We start from the raw sequence: 18862 nt of genomic DNA on the forward strand, positions 1-18862 counted from the left end.
TTTGACATGTTAACAATGCTAATAATACATTTTGTTAATAGAGCCTTTTAAAAACTTAGAAGCTTTACAAGGTAAAGAAAGATGAAGAGCAAGTTTACAACAGATACAAATATACAAAATAATGAAATAAAAGTAAAAACGTGCTAAAAAGAAACAAGAAAAAAGCAAAGTCAGGATTGAGATATGATGATTTAAGTTAAAATCGGTGCGGAATAGGTGAGTTTTGAGTTTTGTCTGGGGTCAGCAGTGTCACATTAATGTTATTGGGGCTTATTCTTTAATGTTTAAAAATGGTAAAACTTTCATATAAAATATCAAGACACCAACAGAAATGCAAACTATTCGTTTAAACAAACATTTAACATGGTATTTGAACAAGTTTCGAGCATATTCCTCTCAATTTATTTATTACTGTACCTCACACATTAAAGCAACTAATTGCTATTTGGCTAACTTTCATCACATGCATCACTTTTAATTTATGTTCACACTTACAGCTCTAAAAGTCTTTGATTTTAAATTGTAGAAATAGCATCCAAATTCAAGTGTTAATGGCCATACTTATTTATTTTCATAACTTAAAAAAAATCTGATAAGGCTGGTGATGTTGATTTAAAGGTTAATTCTTCTGAGCTTTTCCATCGTAAAGCTAGTTCTCCATTTTTGTACCAGGTTTGAAAATTCTTTCTACTGGAATTAGAAAAACATGGAGCCATGTCAACAAAGAGCCAATGCAGATTTTGCTGGATGTACTCTCAAACTCTCCTCCTTATCCAAAGTTAGACTTAATGTTGCTCTGAAGTTTCTCTCTCCTTCATCTCGCTCTGACTCTTTAAACTCATTTCCTCACACTTTTCCTTCTTCTTGCTCTGTCTCCTGAGATCTACTACAAAATAAACCTTGCTCCTCTCTCCTGACCTGCAGCTCAGAGTTTCCTCCCTCATGTTTAAAACACACAATAATAAAACCTATAAGCGCTTTGTCATTTTTTAACTCAAAGTATTTTTTATTTTGCATCAGTCTCATCCGTTTCTCGTCTCTCTCATTGCATCTTTTATAAATATTACCGGGCATCAGTCTGCAACATGAGATTGTCTTGCATCACATATTGAACACAAATCAGCATCGTCCAATCAAAGCAGAGCTGCACACTGACCTTCCTCCTCCTCCTACTGTCGTATTTGTCCTTACAAAGGTGTTAAAATCTCTGCTGTCCCACTTTCTCCTCCACTCTGCATCAGTTTTTCAATACAATAATATGAATGTTGCAGGAGTTTACTCTTCTGTATTCTTTGTTTCAAAGAATGTTGTGCCATTTGTTAATAGCAAAGAGAACTATTGAACATATATGAAAAAGAAGAGCTATTTTAAATTATTTTTTGGCTTTTTTTGCTATATTTATTTTCTTGTATTAGAATCTTCTTTGTAGGAGGGAAAAATCTAAAGTATGTATTTTTCATTAGTGCGAAAAAACCTATTTTCTTCCTTTTTGTACAATTTCGATGTTTTAAGCGAGACTTTGAAAAGCAATATGATGATGATGATGATGATGATGATGACGATGTTTCCTGTGACTGTATCTGCATGCTGTTTGTGTTGCCTTAATGATGGCTGCATCCCACTTTGAGCCCACCCAACCCCAATCTGTATCCCTCTCCCGCCGTCGCCCCCTTCAACTCTGACCCCACCCTTCTCGACTCCCATCTTCATCTGATGGACTCCCAGTTCCACCTGATCCAGTCCAGACCAATCCAGTCCAGTCCAGTGCAGTCAATAAAGCAGTGCTTTCTGTGTACACAACCTTCTCTGTCTCTCTGTCCATCACACAGTCACACAGAGTGATTTCTTGATACGCTTTTTAAACCATTTTTGAGCTCACGCAGTGATGTCTTCTTCAACTAATCTGAACCAAACCTACAGACTTAATGCTTTTATATTTACAGAATAAACTCTGAATATGTTGATGCTGAGATATTTGATGAGCTGAAGAGAAAGTTTGGGGATAAGGAGTATTAATTCTCTAGCAGAATCATGACTTTGAGGGTCGTTCGTCCTTTGGGTCCTGCTCCTGCCGAGCCAAATTTAGTTTATTCTCACATCTTTACCCAAACTAAAACCGTGCAAGTCTGCCTGACAACAACCTGACAGCATACCCAACCTCAAGACAGCCAGCCAAGGAGCAAAACATGAGGAAGAGCGTGCTAACTAGAAAAGAAGAAAGCCAAGAAACTGAGCTTGCAAAATCGGCACTAGTGTATGCCAAAAATGTCCAAATGTTCTACTGATCCTGGAAAATTTCTCAGTATGCAATGAGCTAGTCTACCTGGCATACTGTTTCCCATAATGCATGGTGCTACCACTGTTTGTCTATGCAGGTAGCACTCAGGTTTAGATTAATTATCGCCGCCTACTGGAATAAGTCAGCATTACAACTTCAATACAACAACTCTGCCGTTCGATAGTCTGAGATAGAAGTGAAGTGATGCAAAAGAAACAGTTAAATCTTTTCACCTCTTGTCAAGAGGTGTTTACTTCTACAAATTCATTAAAGCCCATAAAATAAAGTATAATAAATAATAAATATAAATAATAAAAATTCAATCTATATGTAGATTATATGGAAGCAGTTTTTCCATCAGCTGCAAAAATCAATACCATTTAGAAAAATATTTTAAAAATCAAATGTGATTAATTCTGCTGTGATATGAATTTAATGCATTTCCAAATGTTTTATTCATAAAAACAAGACCCTGAAATCTCTCCCTGAATTTTTTTTATTTTCTGAATGAATGTAAAATTTACCTTAACTCATTGAAAATAATGGAAAGACCAAAAACACAAAATTATACAGTTATTTAAACTGTTAAATTATTTAATTTACCATTGTATTGCTCCTGTATCTTTAACACTGATTTATGTTAAATATTCTATCTGGCAAGCTTGTTGCATATGAATAACTAAAATGTCAAGCTGGTGTCAGGAATCCACAGGGAAAACAAGGAGGAAGAAGATCCAGATAAAAAATTGTTTTAACTAAACCCAAACTCCAAAAACTCAAAGTTTAAAAAAAAAAAATAGCTTACAAAAACCAAAATTGAAAAACTCACTGAAAACTAGGAAGTACAGGAAACACAAGGACACGACAGGTGAAAAAGAACACAAGAAGCACAGAGGCTGCTTTCCAAACTGCCTGCTACATACTACATATGAATGTGGTATGTATTATGACTGTTCTGTTGGGTCTGTTTTGAAGTATACTAATCTGGTTTCAGTTTTCTGAAAATTGAGCGACAGCTGATGAATTTTATTTCACCTTTATTATAAATGTACAACACAAACTCTGGGTAGATCTTGACCTGTTAGTTATTCTGTAAATCATATCACAGCAGAATCATCATATTTGACTTTTTAATTTTACATCAAAAGTTATTTTGTTTACTGGAAATAAATCTGGAAGGGATTTCAATTTTTACAGCTGATGGAAAAACCACTTTGTCTAAGGTTAGTGTTGTTGTATTGTAGTTGTAATGCCGACTCATTCCAGTATATGGCGGTAATTCACCAAAACCTGCCACCTGCATAAACACAGTGTTAGCGCTGTGCATTGAGGGAAACAGTATGCACAGGTAGACTGGTCCGTTGCATACTGAGAAATTTTCATGGATCAGTAGGACATCTGGGGATTTTTGGCATACTGCAGATTTTGCAAGTTTTTGCATACTGACTATTACAAACTGAATTTCGGCCAAAATAGTAGGCACTACTAGTAGGCAGATTGGAAAACAGCCATTGACTATACCAGGGATCTCCAACTCCTACCCTGGAGGGCCCAGAGGCTGCAGGTTTTCCTTCCAACCAAAAACTCCACCAGCTGATTTCACTGATTACCTCACCTTCAAGCAGAGAGCAGGGACTAATCACTGAAATCAGCTGGTGGAGTTTTTGGTTGGAAGGAAATCCTGCAGCCTCTCAGCCCTCCAGGGTAGGAGTATACCCTTGATGCATGCATGCATACCAAACCTGTGCCATCCAATCAGAATGAGCCCCCATCATTCAGCTGTCACGTTTGAGAACCAAAAAATCTGTGTACCAGCATCTACACAAAACCATGAAACCAGAGTTTTCCAAAATCTTCACTTTGGCTAGAGTTTTCAGAAAACATCTTTTTCAAGTGACGTAAAACTGAGGTTTCGTGTGGATGACAGGCCACCAAATCCAAAACACAGAAACACTCAGAAGACACATAACAAAAACTGTACGTATGACATGAACCAACCAAAACCACAAGAAACAACTATAGAATAAACAAGAAACACAAGAATCATAAAAAGTAAACCCAAAGAAACTTGAGATCCATCCAACACAGATGAGTCAAGACAACCCAGAACCTTGAAATACACAAACAAAACCCAAAAAAACAAAACAGTGACAGTTGGTTTGGTTTGTACATTCATAATAAAGGCAAAAAAAATCTATCAGCCATACTTCCTCTCATCGAAAAACAGACAACCAGATTACCATACAAACAGGCCCAACTGAACAGTTTTTTTCTTTACTTTTACCACATTATTAAGAGATAAAAGTGTAGAAAATGAAATAATAGAAGAAAAGCTTTTGTTTCTTTTCATTTATTGGGTGATTTGTGAAAACAGACCTTGATCAGGCGAGCTATTCTAGCGTTATAATGTTTGAGATGTCACGACTTGCTCAGGGACAGATACTGTCAGTGAAGACCTCTCCTGAAAAGCAAAACATGTCAGAAGCGAGAGTTTGTCTAGAGATGTCTGAAAAACTGAAAGCATGATGTAAAAGACTGTGATCTGATGTAAAGTGTGTTCTTTTCAGCGAGGACTGGGCAGAGTTTATCAGCCCTCCAACACCATCCGTGGTGAAGCTTCAGACTTGGCCTGGGTCATTCGGGAGACTCTGCCAGAGGCTCAGAGGAACAATGTGCAGATCCAAACAGGCAAATTTCAAGGAGAGTATGTTTCTGAGTGCCAAAGGCCTGACTGGAAGTGGAGGCCAATAAATTCTCTAACAGGACTCAAACAGGCTGCCAAAGCAACACTGGAGAGGCTTCACAACAAGAATGTGAAAGTCCTTCATCAGTCCCAAAGCCCGAATTTGGATTTCAGAGAAAATCTGTGGCGTGATCTGAGGATTGAGTCATATCTGAGAAATCCAGCTGTGCTGAGCTCATGCAGATGTTTCTGAAAAGTTTCTTTGATAGAGTATCATCTCAGTCTTGAGGAACGTTGAAGCTGCTAAAATCCTCTGCAGTGACTAGATCACTGATCATTCATGATAGATTAAGATTACTCTGATAAATGCATGGAAATCTTGATTTAACCATTGCCACTGAATGATATTTCTTGCTTTTTAAGACTTTAATAATCCAATCCTACAAATAAGTCAACAGCAGAATAAGTTATTCGGCATTGGCAGAGAGAATTTGGCCAATTTTTCATGTTCACAACTAAGCTCTGCTGCTCGTCCCACAGTAGCACGTTCCTTATAAATGTGGCTCCATTTAAAAGGGAAATAAACAGGCATAACAGTGGTATAAGATTTAATCCCCAGAAACACACTGCCTCATTTTTGTGCTGTTTACTTTCTCTACATTCTCTGATTAGTGTTTTGGTTTCATACAGACGTAAGCAGACTCCTTTTTCATGATCTCTACACTGGTGAGCATAAAACTCATGCAGAAGACGGGTATTTAAATACTTTATGAATGCACAGTTACAGTTTTTCTAAGTTGCTTTGGTTAATTTCTCAGATCGGAATGGAAATTCTAAATTTTTACATCATCGTGTCACTTGTGCACATCAAAGATTTTCTGCAGTTTCCTACATTATCAGTTGCTTTTGTCATGTTGATCGAAACAAAGTATCATGGGTCTCTGTTGCATGGTCTCACCCCCCAAAACATTTGGTCATGAGTTCATCGCATAAGTCTGTACATGCAGAAAGGTTGAGTGAGTTATACAGTTTCAAAGTGGCCTTGGAGGAGTGGCGGCACTGGCTCAAGGGGACTGAACAGCCATTCCTAGTGTGGACTGACCACGAGAATCTTGAGTATATTCGCACCGCCAAAAGACTGAATTCTTGTCAAGCCAGGTGGGCTCAAAGAATGGCAAGCCTGGCACTCTCTCCCGCCTATTTGACCCAGAGGTGGGTTCCAAAAGACCCTCTACCATCCTACCCCCTTCCTGCCTTGTGGGGGCCATTCCCTGGCCTATTGAAGATCAGGTCTTTGGTAAGGGAAGGAGGCTCCGCCTGGCTGTCTGGATTGGTAAATTGCTCCCTGATCAGTCTTGACTTTCTCTAACAAATGGAAATGTGTGAAGCGTTATATCAACCATTGATCAACCAGTTTTCTGAAATAGCTCAAAGGTTCACCTCATCAACCATCAATTGGTAAGTATGTCTGTGTACTTCCCTCTGCACAGACAGTGGCAACAAATTTCCTGCAAAAGGGCAAAAAGATCAATCACATTTGCAGACCAAATGTCCTAAAATTGCAATGGCCCAGGTTGGTTGAATGATGCTGCCAAATGTTGGAAAAACAACTGTGTCCTCAATCAGTCAGACTTTTTGTGGACAGTGAAGATCTTTGTAGTGATGAGGATGAGAATTTGTGGCCCAACATACAGGAACGTAAGGAGGTGTAGGAAGAATGTTCTGACCTGTAATTCCCACAACACTGCATGAACAGTTTTCCCTAAAGAGACCGTTCAATGTTCACATTTCTACTTTTTTGTTGTTGTTGTTTTTCTCTGTGCTATACAGCGCCATCTTCTCCTTTCTGTATCACAATGGTGGGGTCAGTCAACAAATTACAACACAAACAGTAAAAGCATTGTTTGTTTATTTCAGGGCCTTGACGCCAGAAACAATAATACCAACTCCATCTCTACCATAATCTGATCAAATCTGTCCTCCAAATCCGATTGTGTGTCTTTCTTCCTTGTAATCTGAAACTGTGGCTTCAGACAGACCTTTCCTCTCTCGTCTTTCTGATTCTCCCCAAACCTGAGTGCCGGCCAAATAAACAGACATATTCATTATAATGGAAATCAATTTTTTGCAGCACAAAGCAAAAGTACCTGGATAGACTTCATACACCTGGCTCTCCTCACAAGCTCTAATTTTTAGTCTTTCCCACAGGGGCCCTTTTTGAAAATAATTTCGTTTCTGCAATCTGAGTGTTCTTTTTTGGAGCCTTTCCTGGTTCAATCTGCTGAACAGTTCCTCTTACAACCAATATTTTCACTTCATCTTTAGAAATAAGCTTTGTACATCTTTCCTCTTGAAAAAAGTCTATTGTCTGGCGTTCAGGGTCAAATCCTCAGGATGAAGTTTCAGAGCCAAGTGTGCCGCAGTGATTCCAACAAACTTTCCATCCCACTGCTGGTGCCTGGTGCTTTAACGGCACCAGGCACCAGCAGTTATTCAAGCTGTGCTAAGCAATATTTTTGTGTGAAACTGCACCTGTGCTACAGCCTAGAGCTTCCAGTTCCAGTGCATTTTCAGGTATACAGAGAGTTTCAATGGTCAAGCTCTTAGTCTATACATGTCTGCTTTGGTGATCTCCCTACGGTGGCAGGTGGGTGTCAGCCAATTTGCAGAAGCAACAGCACAAATGCAAAAGCCACAAAAAATGGGAGTACAGCCACAATGAAAGTTAAGAGGACAGTTTTTCTAAGGAACACATAAAAGTTGTGAAAGAAAGTTAATGATTATTTTCTTTTATAGAATAGAATAGAATAGAATAGAGTAGAATAGAATAGAATAGAATAGAACTTTATTGTCATTGTAACAAGTACAACGAAAATGAAGTCACAGCAGCAATCAAGAAAACAAAAGTAAGAAAATGTATAGAAAGTGCAAAACGTTCCATAAGAAAATAGATGATGACAGCTTGTCCATCATTGTCCAGTTCAGCCAGTCTCCACCTCCACAGGGTCCAGGACTGAGCTTCTTCAGCAGTCTGTTCAGTCTCTGTCTCCTGGATCCTGTCTGCTCACAGCAGGTGAAGCTCTTCCAATGTGGCGTTGGTCTCTGATGTTAGCTCTGTTAGCTTTGTCTGTGAATAGCACGATGCTACTCTGCCTTCTGGTATTCACCTCTGTTGCTGGGTTTGCATGGCTAGCTTGTCCGTCTTATTGGACATAGATCTTATGTTCCCAATAACGATGGATGGAAGGACAGGTCCATGTTGTCCCTTCTTAGCTCAAACCTGAGAACCAGCACGTCGTCCTCACCTCCTTCCCTTTACCTTGTGGGGAAACATCAGGCCCTGCACCAGTTAGCATTGACATGCTACAGTCTGTTAACAGCTGATTTCACATGTAAACAATGCAGCCATGGATACATGTAGGATCTCCAGACAAACACAGGAGAAAAGTAGTAAAAATTCACTGAAGACACAAAATGATCCACTCCAAATTCAAGGATTAAGAAAAAGAGACAAAAAATAACAAGAAACGGTTAAAGAAGAGAGAGCTGCTGCAAAAGGCAGCCATAGCCAACATTAAAAACAATTATCGAGGGGAAAATAACCTAAATGTGGCTAACAGGTATTTTCATCAAAAGACTAAGACTAAATCTAAGAAAGCTGCTGATTTAACACTGATCCCCACCCACTCAGATCACTGCAGTGATACGGAAATAAGAAACTGAAGTGCTGCAGATTCTTTACAGACATGTTGTAGACGGCTAAAAAATTACCATCAAATGGGATCTGGTAACGCTTTATATTAAGGTCCTGTAATAAGCATTAATAAGACCCTTGTAAGTACTCATAAGATGCTTATTCACATTATTATTTGTTTATAAGACTATATAACTGCTTAATAAGTGTTTGATAAGGTCATTGTAATGGTTAATACAAGACAATTTAATCTATACGGTATATGGAACCTAACCCTAACCCTCTTTGTTTTTTGTCTTCTGCTTTTGTCTGTCATGAGCCCTACTCCAGCCCTTCCCCTAAACCTAACCTGTAGGGCCTCATGCCTAACCCTTACAATGACCCTATTAAACACTTATTAAGCAGTTATATACTCTTATAAACAAATAATAATGTGAATAAGCATCTTATAAGTACTTACAAAGGTCTTATTAATGCTTATTACAGGACCTCAATATAAAGCGATACCTGGGATCTTTGGTTTTTCAATCAGACAGAATTCAGGAAAAAAGGGTGGTAAAACTGACAAAGCCTTTACAGTTCATGGGATTGTCTTCACTCGTGTAATTAGTACAAATACAAACAGTTTGGAGACGCCGTCACTTTACTGAAGAGCAGCTTTTTACACAGTCTGTCAACTGATCCATTACACCCACAGAGCAAAGATTTAAGCCTGACTGACTGAAACGGCAGAAACAGGAAAGAAATCCACCAGAATCAGCAGCTGAAACTGTTAGTGGGTTAGAGCGCCTCAGGAGATGATGGATGCTTGGATTTACTGTAAAATAACTCATCACTTCCCACTGACGCTTTCCTCATTGAAGGCTTTTAGAGTCACAGTGAGATCATTTTTCTTTGTAAGAAATGTTGTCACATCATGTTATAGATAATTCAGGCATCACCGGTGCATCCTTTAAGGGAATTGAGTAAAGCTTGTCTATTGTCGTTGTTATATAACCATCACAGCTGACTGTCTCCTTAGAGTATCATGCGTCATCAGCTGGATCATTACTTCAGTTGCAAACACACATGGTTAATGAGGACTACTGATAAGCTCACAAGTCCAAAAAACACAAAGCAGATCAGTTTTCAATTCAATGTGACAAGTGTCAGGCAAAGAAAAAATGACGGACAAAAATGCAAAATGTCGAGGCATCCATTGAACAGCTGAAACAAGTTAATCCGACACATTGTTGAAAAATCAATAGAGAGCAGAAAACTGTTAGGATAAACTGTTGGCAGATGACATCCAGCACTGTGAAAGCGTGAAATCCACATTCGTTTCAGGACGTCCAGGAACAGTTGGAGGAAGGAGGTGGGCGGCTCTGCTCAGGGGGGGAGGGAGGATGAACAATCGTATCTGTTTTAATCTGATCGACTGTCCTGCTCATACACTCAGTGACAACATATTCACACAGCAGTAGATCATCATAGTCCTGACACATGCACTTGAACTCTCTTTTTCACTCCCTGCTCCCAGGAGATCCTTATCAGCTACACAAACACATCCATTCCACACCAGGTTTTTTTTTTTCAACGTGCGAGGTGTTGAAACCATCCAGTACAACAGCAAAGCTGAAATGTCAAGAGGCCACTGGGGCTTACAGAGTTCCTGATGGATTATAAGTCATCTAGTTCCTCTTACAGCAACAAACAATGGGCTCAGCAGAGGGTTTGGCTCAGAGAGAAGAAAGAAAGACACCAAACCCTGTGGACATGAAAGATAGTTTGTTTTTGTTGCTCTTGGTCCGGGTCCAGAGCACTCTGCTGTAAGTGACGAAGCGCTTCCCGTATGTGACCTTTATAAATACTTTGCAGATTCAGAAAGGAGGGATATGAAAGAAAAATTACACAGATGAAGACTTCCATTTAGGTTTAGAGTGTTGGCATCTAAAAACACCCCTGATCAAAATTTTAAGACCAGTTGAAAATCTGAAAAATTTAGATTTTGTGATTTTGGCTCTTGATCAGCTGATCAAAATTTTAAGACCACAGCTCAAAAAGCTCTGAAAACTCCTGAAATAGAAATAAAGCTCCACCATGCTTGGTGATCAAAACTTAGTTTCGGCATGCTTGAAGCAAGTATTTCCAGGAGGCTGTGGGAATGTTGCTCCAAGTGGTGAAGATGGCTTCATGGAGGATCATCCACTGTCTGGAACTGATGTCTGTTTCTTTAAAGGTCCCATATTGTGCAAAAATCCCTTTATTAAGTCTTTTAGTGAAATTTGTGGGTCTTTTGCTTTCCTCCCAGCCCACAAAATGTGATATTTAATGACAAAACCTGTACTTAGTAGTGCTTGTGAATGTAAAATCCTGACCTAAAACGAGCTGTTGGGATTTGGGGGATTTGCCGACGTCACAGCGATTCCCTTTTTTGACCAATCAGGAGCAATCTGTAATTTCTCCAGCAGCGAGGAGGAGAATCCCAAAGTTGAAGAGCCATCACTGCTCCGTTTTTGGCTGTAAACAGCCACATAGTTCCATGCACAAGCTTCCCATCTCAGAAGAAGACAGACTAAGTGGTTAGAGTTCATTTATCAAAGAAATGTGCCAGCTACACTCAGTAAAACTGTGCATGTGTGTGCTAGTCACTTCACAGTCAACTGCTTTTCCAACTTTGGACAGTCCAACAGAGGGCTAGCCAATAGACTGGTTCTGAATCCAGGCCCATTACCAACCAGCCGCCAACAAACCTGGGACCCTGGAAATGTGAGTATTTTAAATGCTATGTGCTGTGGAGCAGATGTAAGAGCTTTTCCTCAGTGTCCCCCCTGTCTCTGTGTTAGCTTCAGGATGCTAACTTTAGCTGTGGTTCGCCTGTTGTTTTAGCCTGTAATGTTACAGTAAACCATTTGCTGTCTTCTAAACATTGTGCACTCGGAGCTCGTGGCGCCGCTCTCAGTGACGTGGAAGAGCGGGGCGGTATCAGCGGTGGCTCATTTACATATGAAGGCCACGCCCACTAAATCAGAGTGTTCTGAACAGAGGGGCTATGAGAGCCTGGAAACAATGCTGCTGTGCTTGATTTATTGGCTTTTTGGACCAAAACATGTTACAACCATTTCATGAAGACATCAATGATCCATATTAAACTGCAGAAAAGGAGCAGAATATGGGACCTTTAAACCTCCCTCTCCATCCATCCCCAAAATGTTCTCAATGTGATTTAGATCAGGGGAACAGGCAGGATGGTCCCAAAGAGTGAGCTTATTCCTCTGGAAGAAGTCTTTTGTCAGGCAGTTACTGTGAGCTGCAGTGTTGTCCTGTTGAAAAACTCAGTCATTACCACTCAGGCCAGGGCCCTCAGTCATGAAGGAGGCAGCATCTCCACATATCCATCCACCGTTTGACGCTCCTGACCAACCTGACGCTCCATTGTTCCATTGAGGGAAAAAGCCCCCAGATCATGATGGTGCCCCCTCCACTGTGCCACCTAGAAAACATCTCCAGTTAGATCTCATTGGCATGTCAGTAACATTGGAAACCATCGGAGCCCCCAAGGTTCAATTTTTCCTATTCAGAGAATCAAACTTTCACCTTTCAGTGTCCCATGTTTGCTGCTCTCTGGAAAAGTCCAAACAGGACATTTCGTGGCATTGAGGGAAGCGACAAGGCTTTCAAAGACGTGTGTTATTCTTAAACCTCATCTCACATGTTGTCTGGTGGTTATTGGGCTGCAGTAACCATCTTAATTTGGGTCTAGGATCGTATTGTTACTTGACAGACAGTCAATCAGATCCTCTGACTAAGCGCTAGTGACATTTTTTTGGGTCTATCACTTTGCTTTTTTTGCTGGATGGAGCAATTCAGAATTGGCTGTCTTACTGTCCTTGTTTATGCAGCACAACAATCTGACCACGTTCAAAGAGAGAAAGCAGTGTGAATACCTGACTACCTTTAATACACTGATTAAAATAAAAAAGATCACAGGTAAGGTTGGTTGTTTTTAGTAGCCGTTTGTGTCAACCCATGAGCATATTACCTGGCCAAAATAAAAACTTTTGATCAGAGTCATTTAGGTGGTTTCTGTCGTCATTATGATTTAAAAAGAACTAACATGGTTGTTTGACAATGAATGGCTTTACCCAACCACTGGCCATTAGTGAAAGAAAAGTTTGTGAGTTATCATTCATTGTCTCTGAAATATGGCCAAGAAGCCATAAATTCGGCCTGGGTATATAAACGTAAGCGTACAACTCTTAATCATACTCAGCAGTGAACAGAGCACAAAACTATAAACCAGGAACTAACTTTAAAGTCAGGATAAGGAAAACATTTGGTCAAACTTATACAGCACAAGCAAAACTTTCTAGAAGTATTCTCTTATGAATCAATCAGTTTCTGACCTTTCACTCTGAAAATTGCCCTTTGTCTTGGGTTAATGCTTTTTACTGACATTTACAAGACCTTCGCCAAAACTTCAAAGTCAAGTCTTTTGAAGTAAGCTATCTACTGCACTGAAAGCTGAAATCTTATAAAGTGATTTTGTCTTATTTGCAGTAGAAAATGTCTTTTTAGACTTAATATGAGCTACATTCACCTGACCAGTCCAGAACTTCACATCATTGTTAATGTGAAATACTCCTGTGGTATGCAGGTAGGTGGGATGGGTTGCAGGAAGCACTTTGGGTCAATATGCATATCTGGATGAAAAAAAAAACATTCTGTTTCAGCTTGGGTCAAAATTTCAGTCATGTTGTTTCATTTTTTGGAAATCCAAAGCACAATTTTCAGTGTTTTCAAACCCATATCTTTGAAAGGGATTAATAATTTTTGCTTGACCCCATTTGAGACATTTGTGTCCCAGACTTCCTCAACTTTACCCTGCAAAAAACTGAAACGTGTCTTTGTCTTATTTTTAGTAAAAAATGTCTTTTTAGACTTAATATGAGCCACATTCACCTGACCAGTCAAGAAAAATGTCTTATTTCAAGTTATCTAAAGAGAAAAATGAGGTCTGAGTTGCTTGTAACAAGTTAAAAAATAATCTACCAATGGAACAAGAGAAAAAGACATTATTCTAGTTTCGAGCAAATTTTGAGCAAACTTTTCTTGTACCATTGGCAGTTTTTTTTTTTTCCTGTTTACAACCAATTCAGACCCAATTTTTGTCTTCAAATAACTTAAAACAAGACATTCTTCTGGACTGGTCACTTTGATCTGGCTCATATCGAGTATAATAAGACAATTCTTACTTATAATGAGACAAAAACATTTGATAAGATTTCAGATAAAAAACCTTTATTCTCCTTCTAGATTTGGTAAAACAAATGATGGAGACAAAAACTTTTTTTTTTTTGCTCATTTTCGTATCATTACTTGGAAATTTACACATCCTCTAAAATCTATCACAGCAAACTTTTTGCAGAAGAACTTCAAAGATGGAGCCATTGACAGTCAACTGCCCTCCTGTACTGCCCTCTAGTGGCGTGATGTGAAATTACTTCAGCAAAAACACACCTCAACTACACAACCATCAACTGAAGTGTTTGCTGTAAAACTTAAGTGCAACTTAGAACTAACACTTTTTAGTGGAACACAACTTTAGCGTTAATATTTCACATTTTAAGTCTCTGAAAGAGTTTCTGAGATTTTTAAGATATTTCACAGTTTAGAAAAGTTTCTTTACCTCCCCAGTGAGCATTGGAACGAAAAAATAGTACACCTGCTTCAGGACTGTCTCCAGCTCACTGTTTTAACACCCCATGACACATAATTACCAAGTAACACTTTTGAAAAGGGCTACACAGTTTGGTGATCCAGGATCCTTTAAAAGAATAAAGAGTTCAGTTTTATCTTTCCTCGTATTAAATCAAATACAGCAATTCTAAAAATAAAAATCTATAGAAGTAGATAACTGTCTTTCAACATGTTTCTTTGTTGTTCTGGGCACATGTGTTTGAGTGTTTGAGTGTGTGTTTCTGTGCTTGTGGGTCTGGCAGGCAGCATTGTCCACAGCAGCAGTGAAGGACACACTCCATGGCCTGTGTACCTTTACTCCCTGCCTGTGACTATAAATAGCATTCAATGTTTTTGCAGTGTGATACTTACCCCTTTGTATTGGGGAAGGTGAAAGAGACGCACCAAAACAGACGGATGCAGACAGAAAATATGCAAAAGGAAAAAATGGAGCACAGAAAAACAGAAGACAAGGACAAATTAAATGGAGCATTCATCACACAAAGGAGACAAATAACTCCAAATCTGAGCGAGGCAACTCAAGAAAACTGACAGTCTGAAGGTCTGAAAGTATCTGGGAGCAAACCAGTGCACTGAGGAGATGAGCAGGTCACATATTATAAACACTTTTTTACAAACCAAAAGAACTCAGCTTCAGTATTCAACAAGACAGAGGGGATTTCAACCAGTGAACGCAGTTTAAAGGCCCTGTTCATGGTATAGAGAAAGCATTTAGAAAGTACAATCCATAAGCACTTAAATGTCTAGTTTAAGTAGCCAATGAGAATATATATGACACAAGTTCTGTTAAACTAATTTGATCCCGATTACTCTGATATATGTAAAGCAAAAGGTTCTCCTGATGCCTCCCTTTGATTCAGACTTTCAGGACTTTCATACAGTTCAGGGGTGAAACTAGAAGTGTGTCCAAAACTATCCATTCTTTGAATATTTCGTTTAAAACTGCAAACCAAGCAAGACAGATAATAAAATGATAGTTTACTGCTTTTTACAAGCAAAACACACCATAGGCTAATTCTTTGAGATCTGTTACCAAACCGAGATCACACTTCTGGCTTTTATGATCAAAGGTAAAGGCAATGTGTGCTTTTTGTGTTTTTCATTTTTTATGCCCTTAATCTCCTTGTATTTTTATATTTTACATCTTAACTTTTTTTAAAAAAACTTTGAATTATATATAATATTTTTTTATTTCTTTATTATTCTTTACAATATGTTGCTAGTTTCATGTTATTTCCTAATTACACCAATACACCAAGTCAAATTCCATGTACTTTTAAGTTAGTGGAGGGAAATGTCATGAGAGTATAAATACCATTGATCTTTTAGGTAAAATATTTATTTCTAATCTTAGTCAAGAATGAGTTTGAACTTAAGTTTCTTTAAAAATATAGAGTAAAAGCAATATCTTTAGGAAAAAATCATAGCTAAAAATCATGGAAAAAGTAGCAAAAAGGGAAAAAATCTTCTGGAGTGTGGGGATATATTCATAAAAAAAATAAAAATAAAATAAGATAAAATAAATACAATAAATAAAATCATTAATCAAAAAAGCGCACATATTTATTCTGCATTGTAAGGTACTAATATTGTTTGTGCTTATGTTAAACAATGGAGGGATCACTTTCTACTACCTATATTTATCTTACATGAATGTAGAATTTTTTGTTTGTTTAAATTAGTTTATTTTTTTTACTACTTTAATAATACTTTGTAACTGTTGGTATTTTGGGTGATGTATTATTTTGTTTATTCTTTTTTTTTCTATGTTTTTATCTATGTATTTATTTTTTGTCAGTTATGATTCTGCTCTGTTACCTGTAGTGCCTTGAGCTCATTAGAAATAAATTCAAATAAATAGCCAAACTGCCAACTTGATTTGAAAGCACTACTTCAAATGTCATTAATTTTGAAATGTCTTAAAACATGCCTATACTTACTTACTTATTTTTTTTTAAAAAACTTACTGATATATAACATGACTTATTTGCTGAAAGACTGCAGAGTCCTGACTTTAACATTTATAAGGCCCATGCAGAAAAAAACTTTGCTGTAACTTCACGACTAGCATTAATGAGTTTTGTTTTTTTTCTCTGTTTTTACTTATGCAACAAGTGAAAATAGTGTCTAGAAAAAAGAAAAAGAGATGATGTGCAGTGCTTTGCTTCATACTTGATTCCTCCATCCAAGTTATCTGAGTTTTGATTTTATTTTGAAAAGGTTTTTAACACTAAAAGTGATTGTCGTTACATCAGTGTTCATTCCCTCACGACTTTTGAGTCTTATTCTTTGGTTTCTTGATTTCTCTCGCTCCTGTCTTCTGTCACAGCCCAGCTCAAGGCTGGATAAACATCCAGCTGGCTGCTGTTAAAAATAACTTTATTGAATAACAGTAAAAGAGAAAGGCACCAATGACAATTTAACAGAGCGAGGAACTGACTGCCAATATCTTTTACAGACATGCACATGCAGAACATGGAAGGAGGACTTCAAGGACACCTCATTTTGACAATCAGTGTCCAGTATATGTTATTTTCTTTTCAATCATCTATACCACGTCAACCATTTTGTTCTTGGTCACATTAACAGCGCCAACACCAGTCCCCACTTCCACAGTTTAGTTAGAGTCTTCTTGAGTGTTCTTGTACTAATACATCCCTTTTTATGTCACTGTTATAAAAAAATCAATTCATCCTCCAGTTTAGATCCATGACAAGATACTCCACCAGCAAAGTTTTCCCTTAATTGTCACCCAATATTACCACAATCAAAAAATTCCCAAAGACAAACAGGTACATAAAATATTCAACTGCAGAGCTTTTGCAGAGGAGGGGAAGCTTCAGATTACAGCTTCTTAAAACTGATCTAGAAAATGCATGTGATGCCTTTTTTTTATACATGTGATGCTTAAGCGGCAGACGTGATCAACTGAATTAAAGGTATTAAAGAAATGATGCATCAAAGTATTGCCTTTCTTCGGTAACATGACCTTGTGCACCACCCTGTGGCCTGGCTATGCACACTGCAAAAAAACTGAAATCTTATCAACCATTTTTGTCTTATTTTCAGTAGAGAATTGTCTTGTTCCAAGTTGTTTAAAGACAAAAATTAATTTAAAAAAATCTTCCAATGAAACAAAAAAATTTCTCGAAACTTGAAAAATGTCTTAATACAAGTAACTTTTCTCTTGTTTCAATGGCAGATTTTTTTTTGCCCGTTACAAGCATTTCAGACCTCATTTTTGTCTTTAAACAACTTGAAACAAGACATTTTTCTGGACTGGTCAGGTGAATGTGGCTCATATTAAGTCTCAAAAGACATTTTCTACTGAAAATAAGACAAAAACACTTGATACCATTTCAGTTTTTGCAGTGCATCTATTGCATTAAAGCTGTATTATAATGAAAGGAAAGGAATATGAAGTTTACCTGTAATCACAAAGACATTGTGTAGTGTATAATTTAACTTTACAATCAGATCAAGTGAAATGAATGATATTACTACATCTGTTGTTAATAAAACATGAACTCCAACATATACTTCCGTCCACAGGTGTGATTCTTCCTACATTTTGCTGTACAGTATCTTTGATTGCTGGACTTTCTTCTTTTATGTCTCTCTTCCTGTTTTTGATCCAAAAAACTGACAAAACATACTTTTTTTGATCATGTTCAACTCAGGCGCTCCATCCTTTGATCCTCTCCATGATCTCTATCGTCTTTTCTCATCATCGCGCCACTTTTACTCTCTGAACTACTGCGACACATCCTTAGCTGAAGCGTGAGCTGCCTGAACTTTTCTGACTTGCAGCGTCTCGCTATGCCTCTGTCATCTCACATCTTCTCCTTATATCCATGCTGAGCCCTCATCCAAAGAGCACACCGCTCTCACCCACAGTAGTTTACCAGCATGACTTTGATAAACAAGCTCCACCTAGACCCCGCCTCCCTCTGCAGAAAAACCTAATCTACTTCTGTAGACACAGTTAATGGTTGTTATGGAATCGGGGTCTACAGGTGTCATTGGCAGCCAATGAGTTGAGATACTTTTTTAACTAAAACTAGGATGCATTACTGGAATTCTTCTTCAAAAATGTTTGTTTCTTATGACACCTTCACAAAAAAGGTGCATATATTTGAGGATCACCGTCATGTTGATATTATCCTGAATTTTTAAATCTGTTTTTATTCTTTCATCTTTGCATTTCTCAACTTCTCCATCTTTTATTCAGAGAAGGATGTTGGAACCCCTGCGCTCTCGTATAGGGATAGACTGATTATCAGCCGGGCTGTTTATCTATTAACATTTTATATTTGTCATTTTGGGGCATATCAACATCGTCATTTTTTTAAAACCGACGGCTGATATGAAACCCATTCAAAACTGTGTTGTTTTAGCTCTGATGCTTCTCTGCAGAGTTTCTCCATCTACACTATGGAAGCCCTAGATGGTCATTTAAAATCAGTCA

Source organism: Halichoeres trimaculatus, unplaced genomic scaffold (genome assembly GCF_033239565.1).
Source record: "Halichoeres trimaculatus isolate MK-OKI-2021-1 unplaced genomic scaffold, fHalTri1.1 fHalTri1_scaffold_6, whole genome shotgun sequence".
NCBI classification, from domain to species: Eukaryota; Metazoa; Chordata; class Actinopteri; order Labriformes; family Labridae; genus Halichoeres; species Halichoeres trimaculatus.